The sequence below is a fragment of the Somniosus microcephalus genome, chromosome 3, assembly GCF_052327205.1.
Source record: "Somniosus microcephalus isolate GS21.2 chromosome 3, FLI_Smic_1.0, whole genome shotgun sequence".
In the NCBI taxonomy this organism is placed as follows: Eukaryota; Metazoa; Chordata; class Chondrichthyes; order Squaliformes; family Somniosidae; genus Somniosus; species Somniosus microcephalus.
Genome location: NC_140989.1, coordinates 250,542,736 through 250,561,216, shown reverse-complemented (window position 1 = coordinate 250,561,216; position 18,481 = coordinate 250,542,736). Strand labels below are relative to the sequence as shown.

Here is an 18,481-nt window from a genome sequence, read left to right as displayed (position 1 = left end):
AACGCCGTTCATTACACTTACATTTGCCTGCAGACTTTCTATGGGCTTTTGCACTGGAACTTGGTGATTAGAGGGCCATTTCAGCACACCGCCCTCTACAGGGGATCTGGGGATCTGTGTGAAGAGGGCAAACCATTGTGCATCTCCTTAACCAATCAAATTGAATGTAATTTGGCGCACAGAGTCTGAACCAGCGTCAGTTAGAACATTGAATTCAATGCCAAATCATATACAGAAAGCAAAAGGGATAGCGAGAGAGAGAGATAAAAGACAAAGTTAAAAACAATGCTATATTTAATTTTAAAACAAATCTCCAACAATAATTAAAAACTGAAGGAATGAGACTCCACATTTGTAAAAGTTAATTTTCAGTGTCAGAGAGGTTGTTTGGCAGTAATCAAGACTTATCACGGGATTAAAAGTTTACTTACAGTGGCATGCACAGGCAAGTTTAGTGGGTATCTATCACAAAAGTACAGCAACTTCATATATTTCAATGCCAAGTCTCTTGGCTTCATTCTAGGGTCAGGTTCAACGCCGACTCCAGGTCAGGGTGCATTTACACAATACCCGGAGCATCAGTCACACCAACACTACAACTGGAGTGCAAATACACCCAATGACTGGATGTGTGTAGTTTTGGTCACCTTATCGGAGGAAGGATGTTCTTGCCATGGAGAGAGTGCAGCGAAGATTCACCAGACTGATACCTGGGATGGCAGGAATGACGCATGAGGAGAGATTGGGTTGATTAGGCTTATATTCACTAGCGTTTAGAAGAATCAGAGAGGATCTCATGGAAACTTATAAAATTCTGACAGGACTGGACAGACTAGATGCAGGAAGGATGTTCCCGATGGCAGGGGAGTCCAGAACCAGGGGTCACAGTCTAAGGATAGGGGTAAGCCATTTAGGACTGAGATGAGGAGGAATTTCTTCACCCAGGGAGTGGTGAACCTGTGGAATTCTCTACCACACAAGGCAGTTGAGGCCAATTCATTAAATATATTCAAGAAGGAGTTAGATATGTTTCTTAAGGCTAAAGGGATCAAGGGATATGGGGAGAAAGCAGGGACAGGGTACTGAATTTGGATGATCAGCCATGATCTCATTAAATGGCGGAACACATACGTGTGTATTATAGAGACACAGCCCCAGCCCCGCGTGTGTATTATAGAGCCCCAGCCCCGCGTGTGTATTATAGAGCCCCAGCCCCGCGTGTGTATTATAGAGCCCCAGCCCCGCGTGTGTATTATAGAGACACAGCCCCGCGTGTGTATTATAGAGCCCCAGCCCCGCGTGTGTATTATAGAGCCCCAGCCCCGCGTGTATTATAGAGACACAGCCCCGCGTGTGTATTATAGAGACACAGCCCCGCGTGTGTATTATAGAGCCCCAGCCCCGCGTGTGTATTATAGAGACACAGCCCCGCGTGTGTATTATAGAGACACAGCCCCGCGTGTGTATTATAGAGACACAGCCCCGCGTGTGTATTATAGAGACACAGCCCCGCGTGTGTATTATAGAGACACAGCCCCGCGTGTGTATTATAGACACAGCCCCGCGTGTGTATTATAGAGCCCCAGCCCCGCGTGTGTATTATAGAGACACAGCCCCGCGTGTGTATTATAGACACAGCCCCACGTGTATTATAGACAGCCCCGCATGTGTATTATAGAGCCCCAGCCCCGCGTGTGTATTATAGAGCCCCAGCCCCGCGTGTGTATTATAGAGACACAGCCCCGCGTGTGTATTATAGAGCCCCAGCCCCGCGTGTGTATTATAGAGACACAGCCCCGCGTGTGTATTATAGAGACACAGCCCCGCGTGTGTATTATAGAGACACAGCCCCGCGTGTGTATTATAGAGACACAGCCCCGCGTGTGTATTATAGAGACACAGCCCCGCGTGTGTATTATAGAGCCCCAGCCCCGCGTGTGTATTATAGAGCCCCAGCCCCGCGTGTGTATTATAGACACAGCCCAGCGTGTATTATAGACACAGCCCCGCGTGTGTATTATAGACACAGCCCCGCATGTGTATTATAGAGGCTCGAGGGGCCGAATGGCCTACTCCTGCTCCAATCTTCTATGTTTCTATGTCTATACCATGGTTTCATTTGAGTCCATCTGCTTATAAGATAATTCAGGTATAATATATGCATTTTAGTTTCCAGATCTAAGTATTTGCATGCTAGCAAATTCCTCTGTACAGTACATGTGATTTATAGGCGACAGTGCTAACACTCATTCTTGAAGCTCACGTCGATAACAGTTGCACGGCGAGAGGTATCAGCTGGCACTCATGGAGCTGTGCCCAAGCAAGGAAGTTGGAGGAGGAGGGCAGGGAAGAGAAAGTAGAAAAGTGGCACGAAATAAGAGATTAATTTGCAGATGTCCAGTCCTTGGGTGATTAAACTTCTGTCTTCTCTATGCACACCTCCCTTTGTTTGTAAAAGGGACATCTTTGACAATGTCATTGGCGCTTGGCGGAAATGCCTTGCACCACCTCAAAGAATACTAGCGAGACATCATAGACAGTGTGTGTTTGGTCTCTAAAAATACCTCTTCAAGATTCAGCTTCAAAAATGTTATTGGTAAAACATAATGACAGAATGATAGTTAAAACAAAACTTTGTTGCATCCCATTTATCTTTGCTTAAGCAAATAAAACAAACGAGTCAGTGTTCCATCCCCAGCCTATCACAACACTTGATTTCCTTTGATTTCTGGAGGCATTGTTAGGTTTTGTTTATACCATATGCTTGTCAGTTTACAGCTGTGACACAACAAATCCTCCAAGTGTAAATATTATAATGTTCTTCAGCCAAGAGGACCGAGCAAATAGACTTGATTTGCACTGTGGAGTTAGAGACTTTGTATCCATGATAACCTTGTATGGCTTTTGTTTTGTAAATAGAAATTCAGTGCAGTGTGGAGCTGGTTACTACCCAATGAGGGGAGGGATATGAACCAAGGATGAATCAAACTCAACACTCGTTATATCCCTTCCAACAACTGGTTGCAATTGGCAGAGGAGCTTGCCTTTGTGCAAGTGGCATGGAGGGTCCAAATGTAAAATATTTTGGAGAACAATATCACATGTGCCATGAATGGAATTGAAGCCCAGATAAAAGTTGCTTGATTACATTGATTTGAATTGAATGTGATTTTTGCGTAAACATGGGTATCTATCCCTTGTTAAAATAAAAAATCAACCCATCAGATGGGACACACCTTCCTACATATGTGATTATGGCCTCTGTACAACAAGCATAATTTGCTTGGGGTGGTGGTGGTGGGTGAAGGGGAGAGGAGATCTGTAAACAAACACACGCACCACAATACCAACCACACCAACAGAAACATTTAACCCCATTATATACGGTTTACAATTACAGTTTGAAGTGCAAGGGACTTGATATTGACTCATTAAATTGCTGGCAAGATTATTTTTTCGGTTTTGCAGAATTTTAAAATGGCACATGAATGCAAGAAGTTGAATTGAATGCTAATCATAGAATCCTACTGCACAGATGGAGGCCATTCACCCCATCGTGCCTGCTTTTTGAGGGAGCTATCCAATTAGTCCTACTCCCCTACTCTTTCCACAGAGCCCTGCAAATTTTTCCTTACCTGAACAGGTGATTGTTACAATTCATATTAGCTGTTGAGTTGCTCGGAGTATTTGCCAATGATCGAGAGGAAAGGGAGGTTGGAGATGGCCCAGTAGTTTAAAAGGACAGAGGGGACAAGGGTGATTTTTTGTTTTTTTTTTGTTTTTGTTTTTTTGAGAGGGTGATGATAGCAGGGAGGGGGATCATACCTTTAGGAGAACCATTTACAATATTAACTAGCATGAGGGCCAAGAAGGAATGTTGAGTGGTCAGCAGTTTAGTGGGAATAGGGTACAGAGAGTAGGAGGTGGGTGTCATGAACAACATGTGCTGGGAAAGGGAAGAGGAGGAGAGAGAGAAAAACCTCGAGAAAGATGTGGGTCAAGGGCTCGAGGAAGGGAAGGGTGTGGCAGAGGCAGCTGAACGGACGGTCTCAATCTTAGTGACAAAGATGTCAATGAGCTCCTCTAACTTGTTGGAGGAGAGCAAGTGGAGGAGGCAGGGAGAAGGGTTTAAGATGACAGTTGGTAGTGGAGAAAAGAAACCGGAGGTTATCTTTGCATTCCTGGAGTAGTCAGCAGTTTCTGCAGTGGAGAGCAGATCCCGATGGTGCTTGATGTGGTTCACCAGATCTGGCAATGAATGGCTAAACCAGTTGTGCATCACATACGTTCAAATCTGCACCCCTTGGAATTAACTGAGCGAAGGTGGGGGCCATACCAGGTGGAATGACCAGGGCGGGCGGGAAAGAGCAAGGGCTTTACTGGGAACAAGGGCATTAAAAGATGGAGGTGAGGGTGTGACTGAGCAGATCGATTGCTGCAGAATATCGTGGCAAAAGCTAGACAGACAGTTAACATAAGAAATAGGAGCAGGAGTAGGCCATTTGGCCCTTCGAGCCTGCTCCACCATTCAATAAGATCATGGCTGATCTTCTACCTCATCTCCACTTTCCTGCACTATCCCCATATCCCTTGATTCCCTTAATAACCAAAAATCTATCGATCTCTGTCTTGAATATACTCAATGACTGAGCCTCCACAGCCCTCTGGGGTAGAGAATTCCAAAGACTCACCACCCTCTGAGTGAAGAAATTTCTCCTCATCTCAGTCCTAGATGGCCGACCCCTTATTCCGAGACTGTGATCCCTGGTTCTAGACTCCCCAGCCAGGGGAAACATCCTCCCTGCATCTACCCTGTCAAGCCCTGCAAGAATTTTGTATGTTGCAATGAGATCACCTCTCATTCTTCTAAACTGTAGAGAATATAGGCCTAGTCTACTCAATCTCTCCTCATAGGACAATCCCCTCATCCCAGGCACCAGTCTGGTGAACCTTCATTACACTCCCTCAAATCTGCACATGATCATGCTTGAAATGATCTAGCAGTGCTTGATCACAACACCAACTAAGAGTTTGAAAATGCCCTTCTAAGTGACTCAAGGGAGTTTTCCCACCCCTCCCCCCAGGGGTGGACGCAGAAAGAAGTGAGGTTGGAAGGAGGATGAGAGTGGTGAGGGATACAAGGAAGTGATCAGAGATGGCCTTGGCTGTGATTGAAATGATGGGAATAGAGAGGCCACATAAAATGTTAAAGGCCAAAGGGGTGGCCTTGAATATGGGTAGCAGGGATTATAAGGAGGGACAGGTTAATGGAGGACAGGACGGCAAGGTGCGTTGAGATGGAGGATGAAATCACAGAGGATGGGGAGTCACTCAGTACAGAGGTTGATAGCTTGAAAGTGCCATAAGTGACTGGAGGCAGAATGCCGAGAGAGACACAAAGGGAACCTTTGAGCTTATACAAGAGGGAGCCAAGCCTTGGATGGCAGCAGGAGAGTCAAAGTAGAGGAATAGTGACGGCTTCAGATAGGAATTGAGGGTCAAAGTACCTGGGTGGGAAGAAATGAAACGAGGCATGACTGGGTAACAGGAAAAAGAGAAGGGGCCCAAGACAGTTAAAGAAAAATGGAGATAGGAGTAACAGTATGGAGCTGCAGTCAAAATGTGCACGCGAATGGACACTAAGGAAATTCAGGTTACTGAATCACAACTTAAGCTCAAACTTCTGTACTATTAGTTGGGAAGAAAGGTTTTTTCTCTCCCAGTAGTGGGTTCTCTTTTGGGGTTGGGTTTAAAGCAGTTTCAAAGGAGCCTCAACTCTGCACATGACCTTGCTTGAAATGATCTAGCAATGCTTGACCACAACACCAAGTGCCCATAGCAGAATCAGGCTCCGCTTTACAGCAAGACATCCATCACCTTTAATGGACATATAAAGTCATCCGAAAGCTACTGAAATAATTCTGACCTTCAAGAGTCTTTAATGGCCAACATAATTCACTTAAAATGGATAAGACCAAACAGCATTTATTGAAACACTGAAAATGTAAGACTATTATAAATGTTGATTAATACACATGGAAATGCAATTAGATCAACATGGCAACTACTGATAAATGTTAAAGTCTATTTTTAAATGCAGCCTAGTTGTCATTACTCTAGATAGTAACTCTAACCTGGGCTCGTGCCAAGTCTAACCCTAATCTCTTCATCTAGTCAGCAAACACTCCAGTTGCAAGGTCTCATTTCTTTCTACAGAAACACTGCAGTCATTTCTTCAGGACAAAGATAGAGGAGAACTAAATCAGCAAATAAACCACCCAGACTGATTAGTTCACCAGACTTGCTACTGGCAATGATTCAATGTACCAGTACAATCAATTTGTTTCAAGAACATTTAGAATTCAGTTTTTAGTCTTACTTAATATAGTCTTCATTTCGGCACTTATTTCTGTTCAACCTCATTCAGTTCTGTACAATTCAACAGATCTTTGGACAATAATTAAAAGACAGCAGGACATATCAAAACAAGAAGATTTTAGCAAAGTTATGAAAGCTACAGGTGTTTGTGGTAAACCACTGTTATACCTGTCTGTATGTGTATGTGTATTCCACTAGGTACAGGTCTGGACATGCCTCGGCTGACTCCTCCCACTATTCCAGGTATATAAGTGACTACCTCCCAGTCCCTTAGTATTCTGGACGGGTTGACCACTCGAGACTAGACCTTCATTCTTTAGTTAATAAAAGCCTGGTTGTTACTCGCTTAACCTCAGTCTTTTGAGTAATTGATGGCGCATCAATTTTATTAACTAAATTTTTTATAATGGAGAAGATCCTCACACCAGCATGCCTGGACCTGGACAGTCGGGAAGCGGACGCTTCCACCAAGTTTGCTCGCTGGCTCATGTGCTTTGAGGCATTCCTGACCGCCTCCACTGTGGTCGTAACGGATGCGAACAAACGGTCTGTCCTGATCTCCAAGGTGAACCACCAAGTGTACTCAGTCATCCGGGATGCGACCTCGTACACAGCCGCCCTCCAGCTCCTCAAGACCCAGTACACGCGCCCTGTGAACGAAGTTTATGCCAGGCACCTCCTGGGGAGTCGCAAGCAACAACCTGGGGAATCGACTGAGGAATACCTCCAAGCACTGTCCGTGCTTGGCTGGGCCTGTGGGTGTAAGGCGGTAACGCCCACTAAGTACACGGAGGAACTGATCCGGGATGCCTTCGTAGCGGGCCACAGGTCCAACTACACCTGACAGCGACTGCTGGAGCAGAGTGACCTCACCCTAGACAAAGCCTCCGAAATCGCACTAACGCTGGACGCAGCCTACCGGGGCATGGATGCCTACTCCTCTGCACCGTGGACGCCGCGGGGAACGACAACCTGGGACACGGTAGGACAGCCCCATAGCACCGTGCCACCCCAGCCACAGCCCAACAACCGCAGCAGTGTCCCAAAGCCAGACAGCAGTATCCCAAGGCCAGAAATGCTACTTCTGTGGCCAGGCCAAACATCCCAGAGCGCGCTGCCCGGTGAAGAATGCGAACTGCTCGGGCTGCGGGAAAAAGGGACACTACGCTAGCGTCTGCAAGGCCAAAGCCACCCCGAACGCCAGCAGCGCCGCGTGTGGGCCGTGCGAGCCGCCATCTTGGGCCCCCAACAGTGCCGCGTGTGGGGCCGCCATCTTGGGCCTCCCCAGCCATGTGCGAACCACCGCAGCAGCAGCCATCTTGGACGACTCCAGCCACATGGGAATCATGGACGCCGCCATCTTGGACACCAGCCGGGACGCAGCAGGCCGCCAACCCCCCCCCCATCTGATACCCGCAGCGACACACCGACCCCTACGCTGGCCTCGGTTACGCTGGACCAAACGAGACCGCACCAACTAGCTCGGTCCAAAATGGGAGTTAAGGTAAACGGCCATGCAATAAACTGCCTTTTTGACTCCGGGAGCACAGAGAGCTTCATCCACCCCGACACGGTGCGGCGTTGCTCTCTCCCAGTCCTGCCTGCGCACCAGCGGATTTCTATGGCCGCCGAGTCCCAGTCAGCGGACATTGGCGGCTACTGCGTGGTGACACTAGTAGTAGACGGGACTGTGTTCAATAATTTTAAACTCCTGGTCCTGCCCCAACTTTGCGCTGCCGTTCTACTGGGGTTGGATTTCCAGTGCCACCTCAAAAGCGTTACGATGGCCCCCTCCCCCCACTCACAGTCCGCAGCCAGCAGCCTCCAAATTGCCCGCCGCGCACCAGATGCAACCTCTCCACACTCAGAGTCCCACCCCCCCCACTGTTTGCTAACCTCACCCCCGACTGTAAGCCCATCGCCACAAAGAGCAGGCGATACAGTGCCGGGGACAGGGTTTTCATCAAAACTGAAGTGGAGCGGCTCCTGAAGGAGGGGATTATTGAGGGCAGCTCCAGCCCCTGGCGAGCCCAGGTTGTGGTCGTTAAGACCGGCGAGAAACAACGCCTGGTCATCGACTACAGCCAAACAATAAACCGCTACACCCTGCTGGACGCCTACCCACTCCCCCGCATAGCTGACATGGTCAACCAGATGGCGCAGTACCGCGTCTTTTCGACCATTGACCTGAAATCAGCGTACCACCAGCTCCCCATCCGCCCCGAAGACCGCCAGTATACTACTTTTGAGGCAAACGGCTGCCTCTATCACTTCCTTAGGGTTCCCTTTGGCGTTACCAACGGGGTCTCCGTCTTCCAAAGGGAGATGGACCGGATGGTCGATCAAAACGCGCAGCAGGCCACTTTCCCTTACCTAGACAATGTGACCATCTGCGGCCATGACTTGCAGGACCATGACGCAAACCTCGAGAAATTCCTCCGCACCGCCCAACTCCTGAACCTGACATATAACAAGGAGAAGTGCATATTCCGCACAGACCGCCTCACCATCCTTGGCTGTGTTGTGGAACACGGGGTCATCGGCCCCGACCCGGACGCGTCCCCTTATGGAACTCCCACTGCCCCACTGCCTAAAAGCTCTGAAGAGGTGCCTAGGGTTTTTTTCCTACTACGCCCAGTGGGTCCCCTACTATGCAGACAAAGCCCGTCCGCTGATCAAATCCACCTCTTTTCCCCTGACGGCAGAGGCCCGCTCGGCCTTCCACCGTATCAAGGAGGACATTGCCAAAGCCACCATGCACGCAGTGGACGAATCCATCCCCTTCCAGGTGGAAAGCGATGCGTCCGACTTCGCTCTGGCCGCCACCCTTAATCAGGCGGGGAGACCTGTGGCATTCTTCTCACGAACCCTCCAGGGCCCGGAGACCAGACACTCCGTGGTCGAGAAGGAGGCCCAGGCTATTGTGGAGGCTGTGCGGCATTGGAGGCACTACCTGGCCGGAAAACGATTTACCCTGCTCACTGACTAGCGTTCAGTTGCTTTTATGTTCAACAACAAGCAGAGGGGCAAAATCAAAAATGACAAGATCTTGAGGTGGAGAATCGAACTTTCCACCTACAATTACGAGATCTTGTACCGGCCTGGGAAGCTCAATGAACCCCCAGATGCCCTATCGCGTGGCACCTGCGCCAGCGCGCAGATCGATAGGCTGAGGGCCCTCCACAACGACCTCTGCCACCCGGGGGTCACCAGGTTCTTCCACTTCATCAAGGCCCGCAACCTGCCTTACTCCTTTGAGGAGGTCAGGACCATGACCAAGAACTGCCAAGTCTGCGCGGAGTGCAAACCGCACTTTTATAGACCAGACAGAGCCCACCTGATAAAAGCCACTCGCCCTTTCGAACGCCTGAGCGTCGATTTTAAAGGGCCTCGCCCCTCCTCCGACCGCAATGTGTACTTCCTCAACATCATTGACGAGTACTCCCGTTTCCCGTTCGCTATCCCCTGCCCGGACATGACCAGTGCCACGGTCATTAAATGTCTGAACAGCCTCTTCACCCTGTTCGGTTTCCCCAGCTATATCCATAGCGACCGGGGCTCATCGTTTATGAGCGACGAACTCCGCCAGTACCTGCTCACTAGGGGTATAGCCACAAGCAGGACCACCAGTTACAACCCCCGGGGGAACGGACAGGTGGAAAGAGAGAATGCAACAGTTTGGAAGGCCGCCCTACTAGCCTTAAAGTCTAGGGGCCTTCCGACCTCCCGCTGGCAGGAGGTGCTCCCCGATGCGCTCCACTCGATTCGGTCACTGCTCTGCACTGCCACCAATGCCACCCCTCATGAGAAAATGTTTGTCTTCCCAAGGAAGTCCACATCGGGGACAGCGTTACTGCCATGGCTGACGTCCCCAGGGCCGGTACTACTGAGAAGACACGCGAGGACCAATAAAACGGACCCCCTGGTCGAGAGGGTCGACCTCCTCCACGCCAACCCCCAGTATGCTTACATTGCGTACCCGGACGGGCGGGAGGACACAGTCTCCATACGAGACCTCGCACCCTCGGGGACCGCTGTAACCCACTACCCATTACCACCCCCCCCCGCCACGACCCGATATCCAACCCCAGCAGCCGGCTCGCCTTGGACCGTCACCCACGAGGACTACACTCCAGTGCCCCAGCCTACACGGGACGCGACGCCGGAAGCTTCACCACCCCTGCCGTCGCCATGTCGATCACAGCGGCAGACAAGACCTCCGGAGAGACTCCAATACACGAACTTTTAAATACACTTCACCCCGCCGGACTCATTTTTAAACAGGGGGTGAATGTGGTAAACCACTGTTATACCTGTCTGTATGTGTATGTGTATTCCACTAGGTACAGGTCTGGACATGCCTCGGCTGACTCCTCCCACTATTCCAGGTATATATGTGACTACCTCCCAGTCCCTTAGTATTCTGGACGGGTCGACCACTCGAGACTAGACCTTCATTCTTTAGTTAATAATAGCCTGGTTGTTACTCGCTTAACCTCAGTCTTTTGAGTAATTGATGGCGCATCAGTGTTGTAGTCAGATCTCACTTTACAGGAACCTCCCAGAGCAATAGAAGGCGATGCTCTCAAATTGTTCTAGCATCTTAACACAGGTTGTTACTTGCTCCTTTTACCACATGCACACGTCGTCTTTTCACACACAAATTTCCTTTCACGTCACAGACTTCACTTTGTGTGTTCAATGTTTCATGATGTTGGTTGTGTGGGTCTCATATATATTTTGATTTTACACCCCTCAGGCACGATGGGCTGAATGGCCGCCTTCTGTGCTGCAAGATTCTATGATTTGAGACCAGCATTCGGGAGGCCATCTCGCGTTGGTTTGAGCTCACACCAAGTGCAGTACAAATAGTGCTGTATTCAAAGCAAAGCGATCTTTGTCCTGCACTAATGTGCCTCAGCCTCCATCTCAATGTCGTGACATTTTTCTATTTTCATCAGCCATTATCTTGTAGACATGTCAAGTGAGATAGTCAATCAGTACAAATTCGACTAAACAGGAGATCGCTGGAAATGATCGTACGCTATATAGAGCAGTCCCACTAATCTGAAGACCTGCAGCCAAGTGGTTGCTAAATAGATAGGTCAGAGATTAAAGATTGATCTTTAGGCCAAACAAAAAAGAATTTGCTTTTAATATATAAACTAATTCTTTACAAGTATGATTGTCATGTCTGTTTTGGAGTTGAATCCTCAATTGAAATCACTTCTACCAACAGACTGTGGTGAACACATCAAAATTGACATTAATATACTGTTACCGACAAAACACAGTCTTCAAAGTTTGAGAGCCTTCCAGTTTATATCCTCTCAGCTACTCACCACCCCCTCTCCTTTCCCTCGCCCATCAAGTCAAACCTCCCTCCAGCAGGCCCCACTGTCCTGCTGCTGAACCCAGTTTGTTTGCTTTTCCTTCCATCTCCCCCATACCTGCTCCCCTCCAGGTTTATCCAAATAGCCCCGATTTGAATGAGATTGAGAAAAATGATTGAAAGGTCTTTCTTCGTTCATGCCGACACTGCACTACTTTCCTGGGTAGCAGAGGAAATTTGGCAACAAAAAAACCCCAACAGAAACCGTGTCTTAAATACAAAACAATATATCACGCCCTTAACTAAATTATCTAAAAGCTGGACTGTTGCAGAGATTCTAACAGACAAACATTTGGTACAATAAACACACGTTTCCACCACTAGAGAGGGGTTTCAATTTTACTTGCAAACAATTTGATTTTGGACTGCATGACAATTTAACTGAAGGACCAGAGTGGAGTTATGTGCGCATATAAAATCTTGTGGAAAGCAGTCACGGATTAGCAGGACCGAACAGCGCCCAAAGACTCTATTCCCTTCCATGCAGTTCTTTCGGATGAGATAAGCACTGCTTGATGCAGAAAACACTGCTGCAGCAAGAAGCTGAATGTAAACGCAAAGAAACTCATCTAACAAATTATAGAAGTGACGCTAAAGTTGCGTGTTAAACCTTTTTCAGTCACGGTCCTCTGGTCTTCTATTTCTAGACAGATTAGCTACAGTTTGAAATAGAGCAAGACTGACTCGGTTATCACGTGCTAATTACTGAAGGGGTAGAGCTGGCTAAACTAAAAGGAACAGCTACCCAATTGCATTTTGTTTTTACTTTTGTGTTTAAATCCTCCTTCAGGACTGGAATGGCTCACAAAGAGCCAAAGACAATGCTGTGCGACCTCCTGATGTCTCAAAAGAAAAAAATTCCCCACTGTCTGTGTTGTTCTTGGCACAGCTTCACAGTCTGGTCGGCATTGTAGGGAATTAAAATATAGAGCTGACTGCTGCAACATTCTAACTAGTACGGTTTGGGAAAGAAAAATTATCAAAATAGAACAGGGAGAACTGGGGGCGTGCAGAGTGTGGTCAAATGTTAAATCGATGGACTGCTCTGTTTAATGCAAAATAAGGCTGATTAACTGCAGTTAAAAAAAAATCCTTTTAGATGTAGTTTCTGCCGTCATGTTGATTCGGAAAAGACTTGCATTTATATAGCACCTTTCACAACCTCAGGTTGTCCCCCAAAGCACTGTTGCAATGTAGGAAACATGGCAGCACACAGCATTGTGATGATGACCAGATAAAGTGATGCTGGTTGAGGGATAAATATTGGCCAGATCTCCCCTGCTCGCCTTCGAAATAGTGCCATGGGATCTTCTATATCCACCCGAGGGGGCAGATTGGTTTAACATCTCATCTGAAAGACGGCAGCTCAGACAGTGTAGCACTCCCTCAGTACTGCACTGGAGTGCCAGCCTAGATTTTGTGCTCAAGTCTCTGGAATCTACGACTACTGACTCAGTGGTCAGAGAGAGAGAGAGAGAGAGAGAGAGAGAGAGAGAGAGAGAGAGAGAGAGAGAGAGAGAGAGAGAGCACTGCCCACTGAGCCAGGGCTCAGAAGGAAACTGTTTGAGCTGTATAAACAAAGAAGGTTTGTGCTTTCTTCCCCAGTCAATGCGGAGTTAGCCGATAGCAGCAGTTAGTCGCAGCACCCTTGGGTTGGAAAGGAGGAGGAGATGGAAAGAAAGTAAAATAGTCCAGGGTCCCGGCTGCTGTTGTGGAAGTGGGGAAAAACTCGGGGGCTCTGCCACCGATTGTTAGATAACCCTTGCTGGACGGGCACACGTGTAAATTGGGGGTCGGTCAGGATTAGGCCCAGCCATAATATTTGCCACAATTGGATAACTTGCCAACACTCACCATCAAAACATTCACTAAGAATGGCCACTGGAGGGAGCTACTAGAGGTATGGAACCATACCCTGTGAAGGAGCCAACACTTTTAGGAAGACGGCTTTATAATCCAAGTTGTTGCTATTGGGCCAGAAATTCCAGGCCAGAAGCGCGAGTACGGTCGGCTTACTCACGCTTCTGGCCGTTGGAAATGCCGGCGTTCAGCATGAACATCGCATGCGGGGAACGCCGGCATTTCCAGACCTCGAGCGCGTGCGACTGCACAGGCAGCGCTTGCGCAGTGAACTTCGTAGATTTCATTCATGAAATCCGTGAGGGTAAGTCCTCAGAATTTACACTTGAAAAAAGCAAGTGTAAAGTGGTTCATTGGCTGCGGAGGAAGAAACATTTTATCGTGGAGCTTCTGAAATGCAATATTTTTGTTTGGGAAAGGGAGGGAAGTTATTTTAAGAAATTTTAAGTAAGTTTTAAAGTTAAATTTTTTTTTTTTTTTTTTTTTTAAAAAAAAGGGTTTTCAGAACGGTAGGTAGAAGGAGCAATTGTGGCTGTGTGAATGGAATGTGAGAATGAGTTATGTATGTATGTCCACATATATTCCTTTACGTATATGTATGTATGTTTTATATTCCTTTACTAATGTGTATGAATGTATGTTTTTAATTATGATTTTCCAATAAGTTACTTTCTCTGAAAGTCATAATTAATACATTCATACACATAAGTAAAGGAATATATACATAACACGCAAAGGAATATATACAGACATACATACTTTCAGAAGCTCCACGATAATAAATATCTTCCTCCGCAGCCTCTGGAGCAACTGTACCCATGCTTTTTTCATGTGTAACTTGTAATAACTTGACCTCACTGAAAGCATTAATGAAAGCGGCGAATTATACTGCGCACGCGCTGCCTGTGCAGTCGCACGCGTTCTGCCTCTGAACCCCTTCGTTCAGAGGACAGGAAATGCCGGTTTTCCCCACATGCACTGTGCATGCTGAAAACCGGCATTTCATCCAGCCAGATGCGTAAGTACCCCGACCGTACTCGCGCATTTGGAAGGGAATTACTGGGCCAACATTTTACATGTCAATAAAATGAAAAATTTAACAATTGCACGACTTGCCCCCTCGCATCTGCGACTGAGGGTCCAAGGAGGTGCATTGCGCAAGAGGTCATCATCGTACGTATCCTCACACTGTTCCCTTTGGGGAACTGTATGAAGTGGTGGAAGGATTTATGGCCGTGATTAACGCTCATTCCGTGACCGTAACCATCTTTGAACCAGCCATTAGGGTGGTTAGTCCTATGGCGGGAGGGTTTTACGGGCTCCCACAACCCATCTGAGGGGGGGGGGGGGGCCACCAACACCCACGGACGCAAGTATCCCGCTGGATGTCCACCCAGAATTTAAAGTTGGAGCTCCGACTCCACTTGCCGGGACTGTCTGGAGTGGGGTTCAAAACCCTACTCCTTCTGGCCCAGCGGCGGGGATGCTTACTGCTACGCAAAAGGCCCACTCCGCACAAAAGGTGACACCCATACGTTTCCTGCGCCTTTTCCCTCCCCGTGACTGGAGCCCTATGCTGCCATTTCACGTTGCTAATCGGATTGGGCCTTTGTCATAGCGGTAGGATCCCCGCCGCTGGGCCAGATCAGGGTAGGGTTTCGAACCCCGCTCCAGACAGTCCCGGCAAGTGGAGTCGGAGCTCCGGCTCTAAATTCTGGGTTGACATCCAGTGGGATATTTGCGTCCGTGGGTGTGGGTGGCCCCCCCTCCTTGTATAGCTTGTGGGAGCCCGTAAAACCCTCCCGCCATAGGACTAACCGCCCTAATGCCTGGTTCAAAGATGGTTACGATCATGGAATGAGCGTTAATCATGGCCATAAATCCTTCCACCACTTCATACAGTTCCCCAAAGGGAACAGTGTGAAGACATGTATGACAACGACATTGCTAAATAAATAAATGGAATTAAAAAAATTCTTTTAGGGCTTTTAAAAGTCTTTAAATTGCTTTAATTCTGTTTAAAACTACTTCAGATTACTCAAAATAATGTAAACATTTTAAAAAGTTTATGAAAGTTACCAAAATCTTCAAAAAACTTCCAAAAACCTATTTAAACTGCTGCTTTGCATGTAAAAATGGTTAGCAGCTTGACAGAAACATTGGGGGCGTGTCCAGTGAAACTGAGACCTCAAGGGGCGTGTCTCACTTGCACTGCACGCTCCTGGCTTCGCGCTGGCTGCACTCCTGGGCGGCGTGACGTCATACGCTGCCCGGGATTCTTCTTCTGGAAACACCAATTCCAGGCGTCCCTGGAGCTGATCGGCAGTAGCGCGGGGTAAGTGTAAATACGGGGCTTGCACGCGCTGCAAGCCCCGTTCTGGAATTTCTGGGCCATTAACTTTAATCTATATCTTATGATGAAGCAGAAAGAAACATGTGTGTTTACTTTTAGGCTATACTGTACTCCGCTTAGCAGCAGCTATCACGCATCAAATTAAACATCTGTTCAACATGTAGATGCTCCAAAAAAATTGAACACCAGGGACTGGAGTATATAATTCACTGTAACATGCATAAATGAAAAGAAATCAGTCCAGCCTAAAATCTACTCCGAAAGTTCTGATGTAAATGGAGAAATTAATTGCAAGATTACAGATAAGTAGTTTCCAACGGGCAAGCTATTGCAAGTTAATATTTCACTTTAGAAGCTTGAAATCAAATAGTGCCAAGGTATCACAGGCTAATTTTGGAAACACAGACTGATGGCGTCCCACCCACCTGTTCAAGTTTTGCCCCACTCAAAGATCAGCCTTTTGATAGCTCAGAAACAGCACCCATCACTACATCTCCAACACCCACCCACCCATCATTCTGTCTTTCGGATGAGACGTTAAACTGAGGCCCCATCTGCTCTCTCAGGTGGACGTAAAAGATCCCATGGCACGGTTTTGAAGAAGAGCAGGGGAGATATCCCCGGTGTCCTGGCCAATATTTATCCATCAAATCAACATCACTAAAACAGATTATCTGGTCATTATCACATTGCTGTTTGTGGGAGCTTGCTGTGCGCAAATTGGCTGTCGCATTTCCCACATTACAACAGTGATTACACTTCAAAAAATACTTCATTAGCTCTGAAGCGCGTTGGGACGTCTGGTGATCGTGAAAGGCGCTATATAAATGCAAGTCTTTCTTTCCCTACCAACCCACTGTTATTTTCAAACCCATCACAGTTGTGAAAAAAATTGGTAAGACCTTAAACTCAGACTCTGCTGCCTGTTCAGGTGGACATAGGATTTCATGGCACTGTTCAAAGAAAAGCAAGGCGCTCTCTCTCCCCCCCACTGTCCTGGCCAACATTCATTCCTCCACCAAAACCAACAAAAATAAAAGACGGTTTAAATGGTGATTCATCCCATTTATTTGCTACGTGCAAATTGTCTGTCACATTGTCTATACAGTAAGTGACACTTCAATAAAAGCAATTCACTGCAAAGCATTTTGAGCTGTCCCGATGACATAAGACATTACATAAATGTAAGGAGTGTATGGTAGTGTAATGGTTATGTAACTGGACTAATAACCCAGAGAACAGGAGTTCAAATCCCACCATGGCAGTTTGAGAATTTGAATTCACTTTTTTTTTTTTTTAAATCTGGAAATAAAAAGCTGCTATCAGTAACAAAAAAATGACCATGAAGTAGTTGGATGGTTGTAAAAACCCAATTGGCTCACTGAAGGAAATCTGCTGTTCTTGCCCGGTCGGGCCTACATGTGACACCAATGTGGTTGATTCTTAACCATCCCCTGAAGTGGCCTAGCAAGTTGCTCAGTTGCATCACCACCTTCTCAAGGGCAATAAATGCCAGCGATGCCCAGATAAAACAAATCCAAGTATTTTCTTCTTCTTCCTGTTCAAATTTCACCTTTAAGCATAAACAAAAACACAATGGCCCGGATATTCCGATCCCTATGGGTGGGTACGTAGGGACATCGGAAATGCCGGTTTCAGGCATGCACAGTGCTTGCGCTGAAAACCAGCATTTCCAATCTGTCAAGATCCTCGACAGATCCTCCAGCTGCCCCGGTCTGCACAGATCCTCCGGCTGCCCTGGAGGGCCTCTGCGGGCGGATAGTTCCGCTTTTTGGAGACCCTCTGCCCGCAGAAAACCCTTACAATTCTTACGCCTGGTAAAAGCAGCCGTAAGGCCTGTTTCACCAGGATAAGAGTTCAAAAAAGAGAATTCCCCCCCCCCCCCAGATTTATCATTTAAAAATACTTTAAAAAAAGTTTATTTTTAGCCCCATAAAAAATGTTATTTATTTCAAAAAATTAAATTTTTGTTTAAGATACTTAATTTATTGTAATTTCAAGTCATTTTAAAAGTGATTTTTTTAAAATTTATTTAAAGTTTTACTATGTTTTGGGGGTGATCGCCAATCATATATTTGACAGGTCTTCCTGTCAAGTGTATGAAGGGAAGATTCCCTTCTTTGATTGGCTCCCCATGGCCCACTGTGAACTACATGTGCCTCTGGCATATGTGGGCCCTGCACACTTGGAGTTTGGAGAGGCCCAGAATCAGAAGCGTGCGTGTCCCGGGAGCACTCAGGTAAGGGCGTAGATTTTTCCAGATCGCAGGCCTCTGCCCGCGGGAGGCCTGCGATCGGAAAATACGGACCAATGTGACAGCACTCGTAATGAAAGTGCAGCCAAGATGCAACTGGAGATTATGGTAACTGGCTGTTGGTTACACAAATAATAAAGTCGCATCTTCAGTCTTTCATAAATCAGAACTATTAAAAGCTTCCCATTGTTTCACAATGGGTGGCTCAAAGGTCAGTTTTCCT

General features: G+C 47.2%; 1 protein-coding gene across 4 annotated transcripts in view; it reads right to left on the bottom strand.

Annotated features, from left to right (window-relative positions):
- Positions 1-18,481, bottom strand: part of rgl1 (ral guanine nucleotide dissociation stimulator-like 1) — a 428,494-nt gene that overhangs the window by 172,285 nt on the left and 237,728 nt on the right. The gene's annotated exons all lie outside the window — the stretch shown is intronic.